Source organism: Pelophylax lessonae, assembly GCF_965119305.1.
Source record: "Pelophylax lessonae genome assembly, chromosome: 12".
In the NCBI taxonomy this organism is placed as follows: domain Eukaryota; kingdom Metazoa; phylum Chordata; class Amphibia; order Anura; family Ranidae; genus Pelophylax; species Pelophylax lessonae.
The window spans coordinates 195,846,044-195,866,788 of record NC_138779.1 but is presented as its reverse complement, the minus strand read 5'-3'; the positions used below and the strand labels follow the sequence as shown (position 1 = coordinate 195,866,788).

At 42.3% G+C, this 20,745-nt stretch overlaps 1 protein-coding gene across 1 annotated transcript in view; it reads right to left on the bottom strand.

The window, feature by feature from the left end:
- The window catches only part of LOC309567684 (fish-egg lectin-like), a 102,101-nt gene that overhangs the window by 69,178 nt on the left and 12,178 nt on the right, over positions 1-20,745 (bottom strand). The window lies entirely within an intron of this gene.

Below are 20,745 nucleotides of genomic sequence, written 5' to 3'. Positions count from 1 at the left end.
TACAAAAACAAGTGTGTCTTGCCTACAGTCAAGCATGATGGTGGGAGTGTCATGGTCTAGGGCTGCATGAGTGTTGCCAGCACTGGGGAGCTACAGTTCATTGAGGGAACCATGAATGCCAACATGTACTGTGACATACTGGAGCAGAGCACGATCCCCTCCCTTCGGAGACTGGGCCACAGGGCAATATTCAAACATAACACCTCAAAGACGACCACTGCCTTGCTAAAGAAGCTGAGGGTAAAGGTGAGGGACTGGTCAAGCATGTCTCCAGACCTAAATCCTATTGAGTATCTGTGGGGCATCCTCAAATGGAAGGTGGAGGAGCACAAGGTCTCTAACATCCACCAGCTCCGTGATGTCGTCATGGAGGAGTGGAAGAGGACTCCAGTGGCAACCTGTGAAGCTCTGGTGAACTCCATGCTCAAGAGGGTTAGGGCAGTGCTGGAAAATAATGGTGGCCATAGAAAATATTGACACTTTGGGCCCAATTTGGACATATTTCACTTAGGGTTGTACTCACTTTTGTTGCCAGAGGTTTAGACATTAATGGCTGTGTGTTGAGTTATTTTGATGCGACAGCAAATTTACACTGTTATACAAGCTGTACACTCACTACTTTACATTGTAGAAAAGTGTAATTTTTTCAGTGTTGTCACATGAAAATATATAATAAAATATTTACAAAAATGTGAGGGGTGTACTTACTTTTTTTAAGATACTATATAAATATATTGTGCTCTATTTAGTTAAAACATAGTCCATCTAGCATATTATACTGTATACAGGTACATCTAAAAATGTAGTGAAAACCCAAAATATAGTATCTCAGAAAATTATAATATTATATAAGACCAATAAAAAAAGATTTTTAATACAGAAATGTTGGCTTACTGAAAAGTATGTGCATGTACAGTATAATATGCACTCAATACTTGGTCGGGGCTCCTTTTCAATGAGTTACTTCATCAATGTGGCAAGGCATGGGGGCGATCAGCCTGTGGCACTGCTGAGGTGTTATGGAAGCCCAGGTTGCTTTGATAGCGGCCTTCAGCGTATCTGCATTGTTGGGTTTGGTGTCTCTCATCTTCCTCTTGACAACACCCCACAGATTCTCTATGGGGTTTAGGTCAGGCGAGTTTGCTGGCCAAGAGGGTTGCGCTGACTTTGGACTTGATAAAACACAGTGGACCAACAACACCTGCAGATGACATGGCTCCCAAAATCATCACTGACTGTGGAAACTTCACACTGGACCTCATGCAGCTTTGTTTCTGTACCTCTCCACTTTTCCTCCAAACTCTGGGACCTTGATTTCCTAATGGAATACAAAATTAAATTTTATCTGAAAAGAGAACTTTGGACCACTGAGCAACACAGTCCAGTCCTTTTTCTCCTTAGCCCAGGTAAAACACTTCTGGCGTTGACTCCGGTTCAGGAGTGGCTTGACACAGGGAATGCGACAGTTGTAGCCCATGTCCTGGATATGTCTGTGCGTGGTGGCTCTTGAAGCACTGACACCAGCCCAAGTTCTCTCCTTGTGAATCTCCCCCAAATTCTGGAATGGCCTTTGCTTCACAATCCTCTCAAGGCTGCAAGGGTGTCAATGATTGTCTTCTGGAAACTGTCAAGTCAGCAGTCTTCCCCATGATTACATGATTGTGTAACCTACTGAACCAGACTGAGAGACCATTTAAAAGCTCAGGAAACCTTTACAGGTGAATTGAGTTAATTCATTGAGTATAGTGTGACACCATGAGTCTACAATATTGAACTTTTTCACAATATTCTAATTTTCTGAAATACTGAAATTTGGGTTTTCACTAGCTGTAAGCCATAGTCATCAAAATTAAAATAAAGAAATTCTTGAAATATATCACTCTGTGTGTAACAAATCTATATAATACTGTATATAAGTTTCACTTTTTGAATTGATTTACTGAAATAAATAAAGTTTTGATGATATTCTAATGTTTTCTAGATGCACATGTAATATTCATGTTAAGAGCATGATCACTGAATAATGTATAAGTGTAACACTTCCAGGCCTGTGAACCTAAATCGAATTTAAGGTCTGCGCTCCGGCATCTATGTCTATTCCGTGTGTTCCAGTGAGGGTGCAGATAAGGCTAGGAGTCTGCGCTGACTCCATGTATTCCATAAAACAGATAGAGAAAAATCTCAGCCACCACACACCATACAAGCCCAGCGTGTAATAGGTGATTGCAGCCTTTTTTTATTTTATTTTTCCCTTTACAATCACTTTGACACCCCAATCAGATGTGTGATCAGACCCATTCTCCGACCTTAACCGCTGTCTGCTGCATGAATATCCATCTTTGAGCTGCATGCAGGCAACCCATAGATGTGGATCTGTGTGTGATCTGTGTGTGACAGACCTAACCGGGACAGGGGCTTTTGGAAAGGACTGGAAGCCTCTTACCCACTGACTATGTGCCCTGGCATTTAAGGCAACACTACTCTTTGGAAGGTGAATGCCTGGGGGATCCGTGGAATGGTCTTGTTTCTGATTCAAGTTCATGTATCCCCAAAACACACAGACTCTGGGAACTGGAGGTTCTATATTCACATTTGGGGCCTCTAGGCCTCAAACCAGCAATGACTGTAAATGTTAATGTAACCCGCTCTAACCACTGGGGTCCCCAGCAATATTGTGTTTATTGTAAGTAGGTCTCCTGCTATAGTCTGTTGCCTAATAGTCTGAGGAGGGTGGATATCACTGTTTGTATTGTTAATTGTGCTAATTAACTCACCTATTATCTGTTAGCAAACCATTGAGGGGATGTGTTTACACTTGTAATAATGTGTATTGTACTTTGTGAACTTGATGCCGGCAAGTCTGATCTGGAATGAGACCTCTGAGTGTCCAGGTAGCTAGTTGTTTAATCAACTTAATGTTTCTAGTATATGTTGGCTAATATGACTAAACTCTTAAGGATCCTCTAAGATGGGATAAGCCATGAGTCTAAACCATTGTGTGATAAGAATGGTTATCTAAACCATTGTGTGATGTTTTGGGTAAATATCTGGGTTATTGTTCATGTGGTTGCTATTTTGCTATGGCAAATATATCCCTTTGTGCAAGTTGTATTGTTTAGGTAATATGATCAGGAAGGGTATCAAGAAATAGCACTGCGTTCCTAGGATTGATAGAGACAAACGGGTACTTCAATCTCCCTACTAATCCCACAGGTAAAAATCCATACATGGTATACATAACTATAATTATGGTATTTATAAATACTAATAAATACTAATAAATAATCAGCAAAACATCTAGAAACAAATATAATAGGTATAAATTATTAGGAACTAGGCGAATCTTACGAAAATAAAACCATACATGGTATATGCATTTTCAAATTGCACTACTACACTAAAAATATCAATGCATAAATCAACAAAATTCTATATCAATACACATGGGGACCAGTTAGAAAGTGTATAGATAAATTAATTTAAATTTAATGAAGTAAAGAATTAAAACTCAGATAGTCTAGAGGAAGACCATATAAAAAAAAGGAAATAAGACTAAATTGAATATGTAGATCCACTATATAAGATACATTTTTACCATATATTAATAAAAATTACATTTATTATTAAAATTAAAATTATGCTAAAAATCACAAATTAAACTATTCAGGTCGAATTCTACATTCAGGCCTGTGAGTGTAAAAGTATTCATTCTAAAAGTCCATTGGGATTCTAATTGACTCAAGGTTGGTATCTTGTGGCTACCTCTCTAATGTCTTTTGTATGGTTGTATACCCCAAAGGGTCTCTCTGGTGGACCTTATCAAAATGCTTTGAAATACTATGTTTATCATAGCCCTTTAATATATTTTGTAGATGCTCCTTGATTCTTATCCGGAGTAATATTTTGGTCCTGCCTATATATTGTAAGCCACAACTACATTCAAGTGCATATACAGCCCCTTCTGTCTTACAGCTTATTATGAAGTCTTTTATTGTAAAGGAAGATCTATTACTCGTAGACTCAAAATCAAATATTTTCTTATTTGGCCGCTTCGTGCTCACACGGGAAGAATCCTTTTCCGGCAAAGAAAGATCCACCACATAAGATGTTCTCTATTACTGTTAACTATTTTATTTCTTAAAGTCAGAGCTTTTTTTACTGTATATACAAATTTAGGTTGTTCTGATAGTCGGAGCTTTTAGAGAAATAGAATAGTTAAAGCGGAGTTCCACCCAGTGAACGTTTTTTTTAATAAAAATACCCCCGGGACAGTCAGGGCTAGTGCATTCCACAATGGCTAGCCTCTGATCTGTCCCGGGTTGCACTTACCTGAAAGAAGAAATACTTACCTTGAAAATGTATTCTCCAGCGCTGCCATCTCAGGTGTGGGCAGCTTGAGGCCAGCGCGATCCTCTTCTGTGTCCTCTTCCGTCTTCTTCGGTCCCACGATGCACTGCACCGGCCCCCTCGTCACTTCCGATGCCGCAGCGTCATCCCTGCACAGCTTCTGGGCATGCCCAGAAGCTGTTTTGCAAGGTATGACAGTGCCTGCACCAGAACAGACGTCGGGGCCGGTGTAGGCGCATTGATTCCTGGGAGCGATGACGTTCAGCTCCCAGGAATCATTGCATGCCAGGAAGTGACGATTCGCCGTGGCCGCCGAGGGGAGGAAGAGGAAGTTAGGTAAGTATATTTTATTCTAAACGAGGTAAGTAAAAAAAAAAAAAAATTGCGATTATCCATTTGTTTTTCAGGTGACCCGGAGCGAGAAGATGGAGGTAAGTATAATTTTAGGGTGGAACTCCACTTTAAGACAGTAATAGATCCCCCACGTAAGATGTTCTCTTTCTTTACCGAATGCACTTGAATGTAGTTGTGGCTTAAAATATGAAATTTTGGGGTATAGAACCATACAAAAGACATTGGAGAGGAAGCCACAAGGTACAAACCTTGAGTCAATTAGAATCCCAATTGATTTTTAGAATGAATACTTTTATACCCACAAGCCTGAATGTAGAATTTTACCTGAATTGTTTTATTAGTGATTTTTATAATTTAATTTTAATAATAAATGTAATATTTATTAATATATGGTAAAAATTATTCTTATATAGTGGACCTAAATATTCAATTTAGTCTTATTTCCTTTTTTTATATAGTCTTTCTCTAGACTATCTGAGTTGTAATTCTTTACTTCATCCAATTTAAATTCATTTATCTATACACTTTCTAACTGGTCCCCGTGTGTATTGATATAGAATTTTGTTGTATGTATTTTCTGATTGATTTATGCATTGGTATTGTTAGTGTAGTAGTGCAATTTGAAAATGCATATACCACATATGGTTTTATTTAGTAAGATTCGCCTAGTTCCTAATAATTTATACCTATTGTATTTATTTCTAGATATTTTACTGATTATTTATTAGTATTTATAATTACACGGTCTATTACTTTACTTCCAGGTTCTTATTTTAAGCCCCCGTTCACACTAAGGCGACCTGTGAGGCGACCTGGTCGCCTCACAGGTCGCCGTAGGTCGCCTCCCATAGGGAAGCCGTTCTAATAGGAGCGACACAAGTCGCTCCGACTTAGAAAAAGGGTCCGGAGCTTCTTTGGGGCGACCTGGAGGCGACCGCTCTAGACTTCAATGTTATGAAGTCCGTGGCGGCCGCTCCGAGGTCGCGGTGCGAAGTAGCGTCGCTTGTATGTGAACGGGGCCTTAAGGAAACATATTTTTATATAATTTTTATTGAATAACAAATCAGTAATTATAATAATCATAATAAAACTTAGACCACAGTAATATGGCCACCTGGGCTTTATGGCCTGTCCCTGATTAAAGTAAAAAACTAAGCAGAATAAGGATATGATATATCAAGGTTGGGTTAGATTTTCAAAGATGGCTTCCTGGCCATTTCTGGTTCACACACTATTTAATATGCATCACTACCTGTTCCTGTATCCCCTATTTTTTAAGCCGTGGTGTGTGAAACACACTCAAAAGACTTACACCCGGTGCATAAAAAAGTGCACACACGCAAACGTGAGACACACAAAAAGTGCACAAGGCGTACTCTGAAGAGGAAGGGCCCTGACCCTGATCCCCCGGGGTGCGAAGCTCCTGACGGGGACTCAGGTACTCACTTTGGTCCGCCCAGCCGAAGCCAGGCAGACCCCGTTCTCCAGGGGGACTGCCGAAACAGCCCACCCCAAGTACTTGGTGGGGCTCCCCCGAAGGGAGACCCCATGAGAGAGGGTGAACTAAGCCAGAAGGCCATATCCACCCCCTCCCAAGATGTTCAGGGCAGGCCCGAGGACCTACGCCGTACTAATCGTGCAAGTGACAGTACAACCAAAAAGGGACAAACGTGAACACACAACAAAGAAAAACAGAGTGGGGAAAGGGGAAATGGAGAAGTGCTGGGTAGTGCCAAAGTGCAAGACCTTGACAGGGCCCCCCGGCCAGGAATAAAAAATTCCTCTGGTGCTGGCCAAAAGGCCCGCCCCAAGAGGCAGGTGCAGAAAAAGTGTGATGGTGCAGTGACCAAGGTGCCAAAAAACTCAGGTGAGCTGCCCCTCACCAGTGAGAATTGAGGCACCCCTGGGCTGCCACCCCAGAGGCACGTACACCACGGGCTTTTTCAGTCTCGGCCCCCGGCCAGACCCAGTGTAGCCCTTACCTACCAGGAGGCTTGGAACGTGGACAGCTTAGGGAGAGCCTGCCTTCAACTGGGGACAAGTCTTTTGCAAGGCCAGATTCAACCCAGGAGGAAAGGCCCTCCCAACGCCATCCAAATTCCTTACCAATTACATACAGGAGCAGTACTAACCGATGTGACTACCAACACCGGCTTTCCCGCTCCCTTCAAACTGATAGGGGCGGACCCATTCAAATCAGAAGGCAGCGGACCCGTCCGGCTTTCTCTGACAGTGCCTACTTCCCGGTCCTCCAGTTACGCCCAGAGCGCCCCGGTTCATTTCAGCCCCTGCCGATACTAACCATCAAGGTCCATACCAACTGATAAGAACAGATACTACACTTGATCTTAGCCAAAAGGCCTGTTCCTGTATCCCCTGAGGAAGTCCTGTGACTCGTGATGTAATGCGTAGAACGTTTACTAGGGAACTAGAAGTGACGTATCAGGACACGGACGGAGTGTCTGCCGCTTAGTGAGATCGCTGGATTATTTATTTCAGTGTGAGGGGATATTGAATTTTAGAAAAAAAGTCTATTATGTACTATACCATGATGGCCTTTTTTTATCTATGACCTCGAGCCATTAGGATCGTATATCAGTCTAGGATCGTGTATCAGTCTAAGACTTAAAGGTGAATAGTTCCCTATCCCATTAAACCCTGTGTAAAGAAAAATGGAGCATATACAGGAGAATTTCAAGTCATCCTACATTTAATACCTACAAGCTTGGCTGATTATAACTGGAGGTGAGCAGGTAGTGCACATATAGTTGTTGTCACTGAAGAGCACTCCTGATCACTGGAACACTGGTGGGGGATCTAAATATATGATCAAAGGACTTTGCTTTTAAAGGAAACACATTTTGAAGAATCACTTTAATTTATTAAGTGTTTGGACACTCATGCACTATTGTTTGCACCTTATGGATTTTGTAAAATATTGATCGATTGATTTAATTTTTTTTAAATTGATTTATGATTGTATACTTGCACAGTGAGATTTTAGGCACTTTATTTAAGGTATAAACTAAATTTAGGTATACAGGACCTGTCCAGCACAATGCACTTTTTATAAACTTTCACTTACACACTGGAGCACCTTTTCATTGAAACATTATTTATTTATATTATGAATTTTCTTTGAACACCGTGTATTGGTTTTTACCTGTGGGATTAGTAGAAAGAATGAAGTACCTGTTTGTCTCTATAAATCCTAGGAGAGCAGTGCTATTTTTTGATACATATTCATTTATACTATTTGAGTAACTAGTTCAGTACTAGCAGCTCCTGGGAAGTGTTATTTAAATAGTTTTATTTATACCCTGAGAGCGTGAGAGTCACCCATTTTATACTATGATCAGGAGGGGACTGTCCTCCTGTGAGATACAGTATATATTCTGTGTGAGTTTGTTCAATATAGAGTTCCAATTTTGCAGCTACACTAGTCCCGTCTAGTTCTAGCAGCTCCTGGGAAGTGTTATTTAAATAGTTTTATTTATACCCTGAGAGCGTGAGAGTCACCCATTTTATACTATGATCAGGAGGGGACTGTCCTCCTGTGAGATACAGTATATATTCTGTGTGAGTTTGTTCAATATAGAGTTCCAATTTAGGCAGCTACACTAGTCCCGTCTAGTTCTTAGTTCCAATATGCGGCTATAATATCTGATATCTATGTTCAAACTGAAGGAGGTAATATACTGATGGAAGCACTCAAGCAGAGTGTGGGAGCGGTTCTGTCACACTGTGCACAAACTCTTGCCCATATTCCAGACTTCCAGAAAGAAACACGCATACATGGAAGGAGCGCTAGACCAAAAGATAAAAGCGTCCAAAATTCTTTATTGATATTGTGCTAAAAGACAGCCAATATGTTTCGAGGGTCAAAGAAACCCCCCCCCCCCCCAACCTCTTGCCCATATGTCAGATTTTCAGAAAGAAATGTGCATACATGTAAGGAGTAGGGATGATCGAACGGTTCGGGTCGACCATCGGTTCGACCCGAACATTGGCTGTTCGAAATTCGGCCGAATTCCGAACTTATTGCTGAAAAAGTTCGGAATTCGGCAACCAGAACCGATCAAAATGCAATGGGACAGGAAATGGGCTTTAAAAGCCCGTGATTGGACCAGAACCATCAGTAAAAGCCAATTGAGGGGGCAGGAGAATGCTGGGAATGTGATTGGAGTGACTAGGGGGTCCAGAGGCCAATCATTAGTGAATACGCCCCCCAGTATATAAGATAGCCCCGCCAAATTCCTAGCATTGTAATACAGGGCTGTGGAAGAGAGTGGAAGCAGTTCTGTTACTTCTGCTTAAAAGTGTCATTTAGCAATTATTAGTGTGAGGAAAGGGATATCTAGCGTAGTTAGGGTGCTATTTTCCACTTTAGTTAGCTTTAATAATCTAGTTTCTGTAGGGAAAGTGTTAAGTGCCAGGGTGACCATAGTGTAGTGTAGGGTAACTGACTCTGACTGCTATGGCAGGGTGACCAAACCCTTCCTGCTTTTTGCTGCAGGCGTTTATAGGGCTTTTTTGAGGACATGTTTGGAGTCAGGCATGACATCTGAACTTCTGTGTATGGGTATATATACACACACACATGTCTGTATATATACACATATACATATATAGGTGTGAAACTAGCAGAACACTATGCTTGCGCTAATGAAATAATTAACAGGCATATGTCTCCGCTCCTATCACACCTATATGTGTGTATGTGTATAAATACATATAAGTGTGTGTGTATATATACCCCTATACAGAAGTTCAGATGTTTTGCCTGCCTCCAAAGACCCCCAAAAAATGCCCAAAAAAACACCTGCGCCAAAAAAAAACGCCCAGGTGTGTTATTGCAGGCGTTTTTTTTGGGCATTTTTTTGGGGTCTTTGGAGGCAGGCAAAACATCTGAACATACACACCTATATGTGTGTATGTGTATAAATACATATAAGTGTGTGTGTATATATACCCCTATACAGAAGTTCAGATATTTTGCCTGCCTCCAAAGACCCACGTCTTTGGGCATTTTTTGTGGGTCTTTGGAGGCAGGCAAAACATCTGAACTTCTGTAGATGCCATTACACCATTATACAAATAATTGAAATGTAGCAGACTACCATTATCTGATAAAGCAGACTTACTTTCTACTCCTTTAGACTGTCTCTGTATACCTCTAGTGTTGGTCTCAGGTTTCATGCATCATACTCCTGAGACTGGAAGAAAGGCATCATGGGAACTGTAGTCTGCTACAGGGACATTACTGCACTGCTGAACTGTTTAGGAACTGTACTTCCCAGCAAGCCTTGGGCTCCAGGAGAGAATTGTGGGAGAGACTATAAAGGGATCTGCTGAACAGGCCCACGCTCTTTTGCTTCCTGGAATCCATTGCGTGCAGAGAGAGAGAGATAGAGGAATGTGGCCTACTGCACACCACCCATTTTCCTGCAGACTCAGCCATGGCGGGACGGATGTTCATCTCTGCATCACATACATCCCTGCAGCATCGCTGATCGTGTGAAGTCGGCGGGACTCACTGAGATAGCAGAGCACAGCCATCTCGGGGCTTCTTAGCGTGGAGGATTGCCGTCGCCTGTTCTTCCAGGACTTTCCTTGATGGACATCAGGATTTGGTGAGAGGGCACCTGCTCAGAGTCCAGACAACATTTACTCCAGTTCTTTAAAACACTAAACACAGACACTTTACAGTTGGATCAGTTACAGGATCTTTGCCAATCAGAATCAGCTGTTCTGCTTGCTTGTTACACATTGTGCCACATTGGGAATCATTAGTTTCATGAGCTTCAGCTGCCGGTGAAGATCTTAGCAAGGTCTTGCAAGTAGAACATTGCTATATTATTGCTCTTAAAAGGGACACGTTACTGGTGTCTAGATTACCTAATCTCTCATTAGGATACAGGTATTATAGGCCGGCCTGGGGTTCCCCTTTAGTAAAATAGTTTCTTATAGCAATTTGTAGCTTTCTGAGAGATTAATTTCCTTACTGTAAGATACTGTGTATATTTGGTGTATTTACTTGTTATTATAAATGGTTACTCACTGTTCTTTAATGTTATTTCAACTGTTTATCAAGGGCCTAGTTGAATAATAACTCTTTTCAAATCTCTTCCTGTAGTAAACCTGAACTAAGGAGTTAAAATCTATTTGCATTGTGTCAGTGTGTCATTTAAATACACTCACATATTGCCAGGTGTGCCAGAGGAGTTGAGTCTGTTCTTGGGGTTGGGAAGCAGAGTGAGGTACCAACATTACTACGCTCCTGCAGGGGTAGCGCTACAGAAATAATACCCATGAAAACAAACAATTCAATATAATACAAAATTTGTCATTAATGCACAGATGTTTTAAAAAAAAGGAACCCACGTTTCTTTTTTTTTTACATCTGTGAGTTCCTTTTTTTAAGCATCTGTGCATTAATCATACATTTTGTTTAATATTGAATTGTTTTTCATGTGTTTGTGTTAGCATAAAGGTCTGCAATAGTCATTTTTCAACCGTTTTAAAACAGAGGAACCCTTGAAACTTTCCAGGCTACGAGAACCCCTGCCAAAAATGACGATCTCAAGTTCACAGTACATTATTAAACAAATAATAAATAATAAAAATAGAAGATAAATAAAAAACAAGGAAGGTTACTATGAAACAGGAAGTGAAGGGAAATCTCACCTTACATATATCTTCTTAAATGTGTCTGCATTGTGTTACTGCCACTGGCAAGCATACACTATTGGACTGAGTATTATTACCGTGGATATTTCACACTTAGCACTTTATCTAATTATTTTACACTTATTAATTTTTTATCCATGTATCATATATAACACTTGGCACTTTATTATATGTTTTTTGCACATATATTGGTTTTGTTTCGTATACCATCACTGTATACAACACAACATAGGAGTGCCTAAAAAAGGGAAAGCACTCCCTCTAGTGGTGGAACAATATATCTGTTGAAATAAGTATATTTCACAGCACTGTATAAGCACTTCACGGTGGATGGATGGTATATAAGCACTGTTCACGTTGTCTTCCCAAGAATTGTGAAATTATTTACCACATATATATTTCTAATTTTTATATAAATACATAATACTTAAAGACATATACACATTCTATTATCATTTATATTCAGCCATTTAATTTTTTTTACAAGTCCATACAGAGTAGTGCCTTTACCCCATATATTCACCACACATGCCTAGACTTCCCTTCGGAGAAGAAGACGGGGTGGCAGCAACTCCAGTGACACTAAAGGCGCTTTTCCACTGCATGGAACCAAACGGTTCGGCTCACTTTTCCACTGCATGGTACCGCATGGTATGGCATTGGAACGGTTCAGTACGGTGCGGCGGCGCTTTTCCACTACATGGAACCGAACGGTACGGCTCGCTTAAACAGTACCACCTCGGTTGTGGTTCCAAGAGGGCCTTACCAATACCATATCCCACAATCCTTTGCATGCAGCCTTGACTGTTTGTCACTACTAGCCACTGATTGGTCAGAGAATCGTTGTTATCTCACCCACTTACTATTAGTGGAAATGCAAACCGTACCAAACCATACCGAACCATTCCAACACAGTACCATGCGGTACCATGCAGTGGAAAACCAAACCGAGCCAAGTAGGGCCAAGCAGGGCCGAGTGGAGCCGAGCCGGTACTTGCAGTGGAAAAGTGCCTTAATTCCGCAGTATTAGCAATGAATACATTTCTCCTCTGCGTGGGATAATAAACCCTACTATCCATGTCTGTATTGTGTTAGTATTATTTTTACTCTTCCCCAATATGTGGATATGAACTGCAATGTTCCAAAACCTGTCTACAGCTGTGTCCTACATGGAAATCATGGGTGGGTCTTGAGTAGCACATTGCTGACTCTACAATATGCACAATTTGATATTTAATACCAACTTGGGGATGTGTGACGTCAGTAGAGTGGTTCTACTATGTTGTTCTTTTTCTCAATATTTTGTCTATGTAATGCTAAGTATATTTCTATTGACCATGTGAGAGAGGAAGGCTACTTGGCATCTTCTTAAGCAAAATGTTATGCTGTAATGGAACTTGTGTAGTTGTATGCCCTTGTAGTCAAGTGCAGTCTATTTTCTCAACTGCAGGTGGTGCTCATCTGCAGCAGCAATGCAAGTGGAGGAGGAAGTCGAGAGGAACCTAGTTACAATATTACAGTACATAGTTATATAGTTAGTCAGGCTAAAAAAAAGACACAAGTCCATCTAGTTCAACCTATAAAAGGGAAAAATAATAAAAAAAAAAAAATATATATATATATATATATATATATATATATATATATATATATACAATCCCTTATTCACAATCCTATACTGACAGTTGATCCAGAGAAAGGCAAAAACCCCAGCAAAGCATGTTCCAGTGGGGGGAAAATTCCGTCCTGGCCCCCCAAGAGGGAATCAAATATTTCCTGGAACAACTTTACTGATAAACGTTAGTATCCAGTTATATTATGTACATTTAGGAAAGAATCCAGACTTTATTTTAAAGCAATCTACTGAGCTGGCCATATTTTCACAGCTCTTACGGTGAAGAAACATTTCCATATTTGGAGACTAACCCATCTCTTTCCCTATAGATGTAAAGAGCACCCCCTTGTCATCTATGATTATCTTAAAGTGAATAACTCAACTCAATTACACTATACTGTATAGACCATTTATGTATTTACACATGGTGATCATATCCCCCCTTAATCTCCTCTTCTCAAGATAGAATAAATTCAGTCCCTCTAAACTTTCCTCATAGCTGAGCTCCTCCATGCCTCTTATCAGTTTGGTTGCCCTTCTCTGCACTTTCTCCAGTTCCCCAATATCCTTTTTGAGAACTGGTGCCCAAAACTGAACTGCATATTCCAGATGAGGTCTTACTAATGATTTGTACAGGGGCAAAATAATATCTCTCTCTCTGGAGTCCATACCTCTCTTAATAAAGGATTTTGCTCACTTTGGAAACTCCAGCTTGGCATTACATGCTATTATTAGGCTTATGATCTACCAAAACACCCAGATCCTTCTTCACCATTGTTTCCCCCAGTTGTAATCCTTCTAGTATGTATGATGCATGCATATTCTTAGCCCCTAAGTGCATAACTTTACATTTATCAACAATAAACCTCATTTGCCACATAGTTGCTCGAAGGAATCAGATACTTTTCAGATATTTGTGATGGGAGTGCACTATTTACGTTTGGTAGGTTGAAAGATAAATTTACACAGCCTAATGCGTTCTTCTTCCGATTCCTGAAACTCTGATAAGCCTGAGCAGCGCAATTTGGGTCCTCCTTATTTAGATTGGAGCAGGATGATTTGTAGGTTCTACCCTGGGATGACGCTCTCAAGAAACCACTTTCTGTGATCTACAAGTCACTACTTCCCTCTGTTCATGTGAGACTAGATGCCCTGCTAACTGCCTGGCGTTCGGAGGAGCAGGACTTGGACAATGTAGACTGGGAAAATCTCTAGGACAGCCCATTTCAAGCATTAATATTGACTAAAGACCGGCTGATCCAATTTAAAATAGTGCACAGAATTTATTTTACACCACAACGATTACATTGTATATACCCTAATTCCTCTTCTTGCTGTTGGAGATGCTCTAGTGACCCTGCTGGATTTGCCCATATCTTTTGGGAGTGCCCTCAGATTAGTGGCTACTGGTAGGAAGTGACCTAGTTTATATGTACCCTAACTATTATACAGGTCCCTGTAAAAGTTGGTGTTTGCCGCCTGGGGTTAGTTGACTCTCTGGCTGTTAGTAGGGTGATGTGTACTCTCTTGGGTCTCTTATTATTTTATGCCAGGAAGGTGAAAGTGCTCAAGTGGAAATCCAACACAGCCCCTAATCTGCCCTTCTGGAAGTGTTTAATCCAGTGGCGGCTGGTGCTCAAAATTTTTTTTTGGGGGGGGGGGGCGCAAACAGAAAAATGTAATAGGCATTGCTTTGTGGCAAAAAACACTGTAAAAAATTGCGTGACTTTGAGGTCACTAAAGTGTGAAAGGGGCCTTCAGTAATTAAGGCATAGCGTGCCCCCTTTCAATGCACAGAGACCAGCGTGCCCCCTTTCAATGCACACTGATCTGCGTGCCCCCTTTCAATGCACAGGGACCTGCGTGCCCCCTTTCAATGCACAGGGACCTGCGGGCCCCCTTTCAATGCGTAGGGACCTGCGTGCCCCCTTTCAATGCAGAGATGCCAGTGTGCCCCCTTTCAATGCAGAGATCACCATGCCCCCATTCAATGCAGAGATGCCAGCGTGCCCCCTTTCAAGCAGAGATACCAGTGTGCCCCCTTCAATGCAAAATAAAGACAAAATATATATCCCAGCCAAACAATCAGAACTGGACATTCCTGAGATAGCTGTATCCATAAAAGATACATATAGAGAATGATGCTGTGCTAGAAGAAGGGACATTTAAATGTGTGTAAAAATTATCAATGATCAGCAATATGAGGGATCAATACATATATCTGTGCCAGGTTATAGTTGCAGTGCAATGGGTGGGCAATGCAGACTAGTCGTGCCAGTCTTTGATTCTATAAAACTGCCATGCAGCATAACCCAGCCAGCCAATCCCCGACATGAACTGCTGCTCACCTGAGCTGCCCTGCAGTCCTTGGAGGAGAGTCAGTGCCAAAGTGATAAAGTGCTTGATCCCCATGGTGGCAGGCAGTTGGAGGGTTAATGAAAGTGATGAGCAGGTATGGGACAGTCCATGTATGTCACGACTTGAGCTGAGAAGTCGTGGATGGAGGAGCTGTGCCCCCCTCCTGTCCCTGGAGTCCGGAGCCAGCAGAGGTGTCAGCCAGACACGATCCATACTTGTAGAGTAAAGTTCCTTCCCTTCCTGCAGGTGCTGCTGATCAGATGTGTGCGCAAGAAGAAATCAGGCTGTAACTTGTGTGCTCTTCTCCTTCTAAAGGGATCTGGCTGACACCTCTGCTGGCTCCGGACTTCAGTGACAGGGGGGTGGCGGTGGGGGGGGGGGACACAGCTCCTCCATCCACGACTTCGCAGCTCAAGTAGTGACATACATGGCAGTGGCGGCCAGCGGCAGAGGAGACACACAGACACGAGGCAGCGGCTTCACTTACCTGCTCCTGGGAGACGTCTTGCGACCACCAGCCACGCTGCTCCTCCTCGCTCTGACGGCGGGCGGGAACAGGGAAGGTGAGTGAGTCAGATTGACTGACGCACGCACCGCCCCCACGACGACGTCAGACGGGAGTCCTGAATGATTGGTCCAGGCTGGAGTCTGGACCAATCACAGGACTAGAAGTGTAGAAGTGGGGAGTGTCGGGCGCATTGCTCTGCGCCCCGATGACAGCCAGGACGGCTGCCAATCGGCACCTCTGCCTGGCAGCACGTGGGATGCCAAACCCCACCCCCCATAGACTGCAAATGGTCCGGCACCCCTATCAGGCTTTAAAAGGTATTTTTTTTTCTTTTAAGATGCTGATTGGGGGGGGGGGGGCGGCACCCCTGCTCCCCCTATAGACCGGCCGCCACTGGTTTAATCAATAAGGTTGTACCCATATACAAAGCTACTTATTTGTCCCGGGATTGCCCTAGGAAATTTGAGAGCGTCTGGCACTTGTGGACAGATTCGGAGTGTACAACAGAAGATCAGGAGTCCACAGACTGAATTCATTCCTCCTTGGCAAGGTTTAGTATATGATATCAACAAATTTATACCTCTGCAGGGACTCCCATGACATTTTTTCAGGTAGGATTCTAAACACGAGTTAATATTCTTCTGATACATTATCCTGATGGCTGAGAGGGAACAGGAATCTCCTTATAATTCATCAACCCTTGAAGTGATGTTATAAGAGAATGACAGAGCAAGGTGTATGGAAGGTGTGTTGTTTCTTTCCCCCTTTTTTGGGTTCTATAATAGGAGGTGGTATTAGTAGTTCTATGTTTTATGTATTGGCTGGGGAATGCCCAAAGGCTATGTTTTGTACCTATACATCTCAATTTTTCAATAAAAAGAAATTTAAAAAAAAAAACTCTCCAGTATCTTCCCAACTATAGAAGGTAACAGGTCTATAGTTACTTGGTTAAGACATTTATAGTCATATAGTTCCTATATGGTTTCCTTGGTCATAGAGAGGCAGCATCCGATTAGATGTTGGCATCCCATGTGACTTTGGCCGCCATCTTGGGTCAGACAGAGCCTATTTAAAACCCTGCCACCCGGGTTTGGCTCGCATTTTGTGTGTGGCTAGAGTAGGGACAGGTCACCTATCTAACAGTAATAGTGATTAGCATTAGGGAAAGGTTCCTGACAAGTAAGGAAAGTGCAGGGATACACTATCCTACCTGGAAGCCTCCCCACTTGCGCACCAGATATGTAACTGGTTGTGATATGCTATGTTTATTGGGATCCATTGTATGTCATTATTGCATTTATTATGTTACCACTGTGCATACAAAAAAAATCAGATTACATGTGCACCCTTTCATGTTCTTTGTTTGGGCGTGTATGCACATATACTCTTTTGTACATACATTTTTGATGGTCATCTCTAACCACACGCCTCATTTAAAGTCCCACCAAATCCCCTCTTGTTCCAATTGATATTAGGGATGGAGATACAATATTTTGTAACCTCATTTAAAGTCCCGACCTTTCCCCCTTTCCTCATTACGATTAGGGATGGAGGCATGTAACGTGTCTGACCATACCCTGTTATTGTGCAAACGTTGTGTTACATTCAGGGGCCGGCCCTGTGGATCCTTGGGGTCGGTTACTACTCACCCTGTACTAGTACAAACGACTTGTCACATTCAGGGCACTGGCACCTAATCTTTAGTGGCCAGCATTCACTGTATTATCTATATGACCCATATCAATTTATATACTTTTACTAACTTGACAATGTCCACTTTCTACATAGCATAATCCCCTTCCCTTGGTATTTGCCATTATTTGCGGTCTTTTCTTGGTTGTTTGCCCCGGGAGCTGTGATGCGCCCTGGCTCCCCTCCCCCTCCTCCTCTATCCTAGTGATGCGGGGGTGGGGGCGTTTCTGGCCACGGCGCATCGGCGCCACGCTCCTTCCGTGTTGGTTAAGACGACGCGTTGTTGGCGGGCTGACCGACACGCTGACTTACCACCCATGTCCCTCCACGAGGCGCCGGCTCCCGCTGGGCTGCGGCTGGTGGCCGCCGGTGCTTCTCCTTTGGAGTGGCTGCGTGACCCTGGGAGCTGTCCCGGTGTACGGCTTGGGCTGAACACTACAATCTTGGATCACTATTTCAAGGCACTACTCATACTTGGTAATTATACTCTGTGATTGGTTTCTTATGCTGTTTCTACTCCACACTTGTTTACTTTATTACCTATTTACTTCGGTCTAGCTCTTTTATCATTTTTCTCAAGGTACTATCGATACTGGGCAATACACTTTGAGAATTCAGCCACTTCACTCACATTCCCACTCTTTCACGCTTCTCATCTCTTGTCTAGTGATTTGTTCCCCTATATTATTTCTACATCACTCTGGTTTATTTTACTACCCATTCACTTTGGTTTAGTTTTTATCTCGGGTCATACTGACCACTCTCCACACTCATTCTATGGTCTCCACTTATTCACTTTCACTTGGTTCCTTACAACCACTGATACTCGTACCATCCTCACAACTTTTTCTATGGGGTATCCTATATTGACCTTTTCACCATGCTTTCAATCTCTAGCTCTAGGAGTTTATCCATCTTCTCAATATCCTTTATCTTTATTACTCCATTACTTTGTGTAATGTAATGCACATTTTAGTGCAATATATATATCTAATTTGATTATTGATACTTTATGAGATGACTTATTGAGATGCTTGTTATTCCTCTTACTACCCAGATTCTCTTACTGCAATTTTTGTGTTCACCCTCGTGCGTGCCTGGTACTGCTCCCTCAGCTCCCGGGGCAGACGATATGGAGGTCCCTCCATGGCAAATTCCCTGAGGCTACAGCTTTTACTCCATTGTAAGCAATTCCATACAATACTACATATTTTTAATTGGGTGTCCATACTATTAGACACATTGTGATTTCCATTATATTCTCCCCCTTATAGTTAATCCATTGCACCAGCTCCTGAGGAAGTGTTACACATACACGAAACGCGTCGAGCATACATGATGCAATCACTATGGAGTACCTACTACTTTGTTACGGGATGTTTTAGAATCTAATTTATACCTATTATGATATGTAACTGGTTGTGATATGCTATGTTTATTGGGATCCATTGTATGTCATTATTGCATTTATTATGTTACCACTGTGCATACAAAATAAATCAGATTACATGTGCACCCTTTTATGTTCTTTGTTTGGGCGTGTATGCACATATACTCTTTTGTACATACATTTTTGATGGTCATCTCTAACCACACCCCTCATTTAAAGTCCCACTAAATCCCCTCTTGTTCCAATTGATATTAGGGATGGAGATACAATATTTTGTAACCTCATTTAAAGTCCCGACCTTTCCCACTTTCCTCATTACGATTAGGGATGGAGGCATGTGACGTGTCTGACCATACCCTGTTATTGTGCAAACGTTGTGTTACATTCAGGGGCCGGCCCTGTGGATCCTTGGGCTCGGTTACTACTCACCCTGTACTAGTACAAACGACTTGTCACATTCAGGGCACTGGCACCTAATCTTTAGTGGCCAGCATTCACTGTATTATCTATATGACCCATATCAATTGATATACTTTTACTAAATTGACAATGTCCACTTTCTACATAGCATAATCCCCTTCCCTTGGTATTTGCCATTATTTGCGGTCTTTCCTTGGTTGTTTGCCCCGGGAGCTGCGATGCGCCCTGGCTCCCCTCCCCCTCTATCCTAGTGATGCGGGGGTGGGGGCGTGTCTGGCCACGGCGCATCGGCGCCACGCTCCTTCCGTGTTGGTTAAGACGCCGCGTTGTTGGCGGGCTGACCGACACGCTGACTTACCACCCATGTCCCTCCACGAGGCGCCGGCTCCCGCTGGGCTGCGGCTGGCGGCCGCCGGTGCTTCTCCTTTGGAGTGGCTGCGTGACGCTGGGAGCTGTCCCGGTGTACGGCTTGGGCTGAACACTACAATCTTGGATCACTATTTCAAGGCACTACTCATACTTGGTAATTATACTCTGTGATTGGTTTCTTATGCTGTTTCTACTCCACACTTGTTTACTTTATTACCTATTTACTTCGGTCTAGCTCTTTTATCATTTTTCTCAAGGTACTATCGATACTGGGCAATACACTTTGAGAATTCAGCCACTTCACTCACATTCCCACTCTTTCATGCTTCTCATCTCTTGTCTAGTGATTTGTTCCCCTATATTATTTCTACATCACTCTGGTTTATTTTACTACCCATTCACTTTGGTTTAGTTTTTATCTCGGGTCATACTGACCACTCTCCACACTCATTCTATGGTCTCCACTTATTCGCTTTCACTTGGTTCCTTACAACCACTGATACTCGTACCATCCTCACAACTTTTTCTATGGGGTATCCTATATTGACCTTTTCACCATGCTTTCAATCTCTGGCTCTAGGAGTTTATCCATCTTCTCAATATCCTTTATCTTTATTACTCCATTACTTTGTGTAATGTAATGCACATTTTAGTGCAATATATATATCTAATTTGATTATTGATACTTTATGAGATGACTTATTGAGATGCTTGTTATTCCTCTTACTACCCAGATTCTCTTACTGCAATTTTTGTGTTCACCCTCGTGCGTGCCTGGTACTGCTCCCTCAGCTCCCGGGGCAGACGATATGGAGGTCCCTCCATGGCAAATTCCCTGAGGCTACAACTTTTACTCCATTGTAAGCAATTCCATACAATACTACATATTTTTAATTGGGTGTCCATACTATTAGACACATTGTGATTTCCATTATATTCTCCCCCTTATAGTTAATCCATTGCACCAGCTCCTGAGGAAGTGTTATACATACACGAAACGCG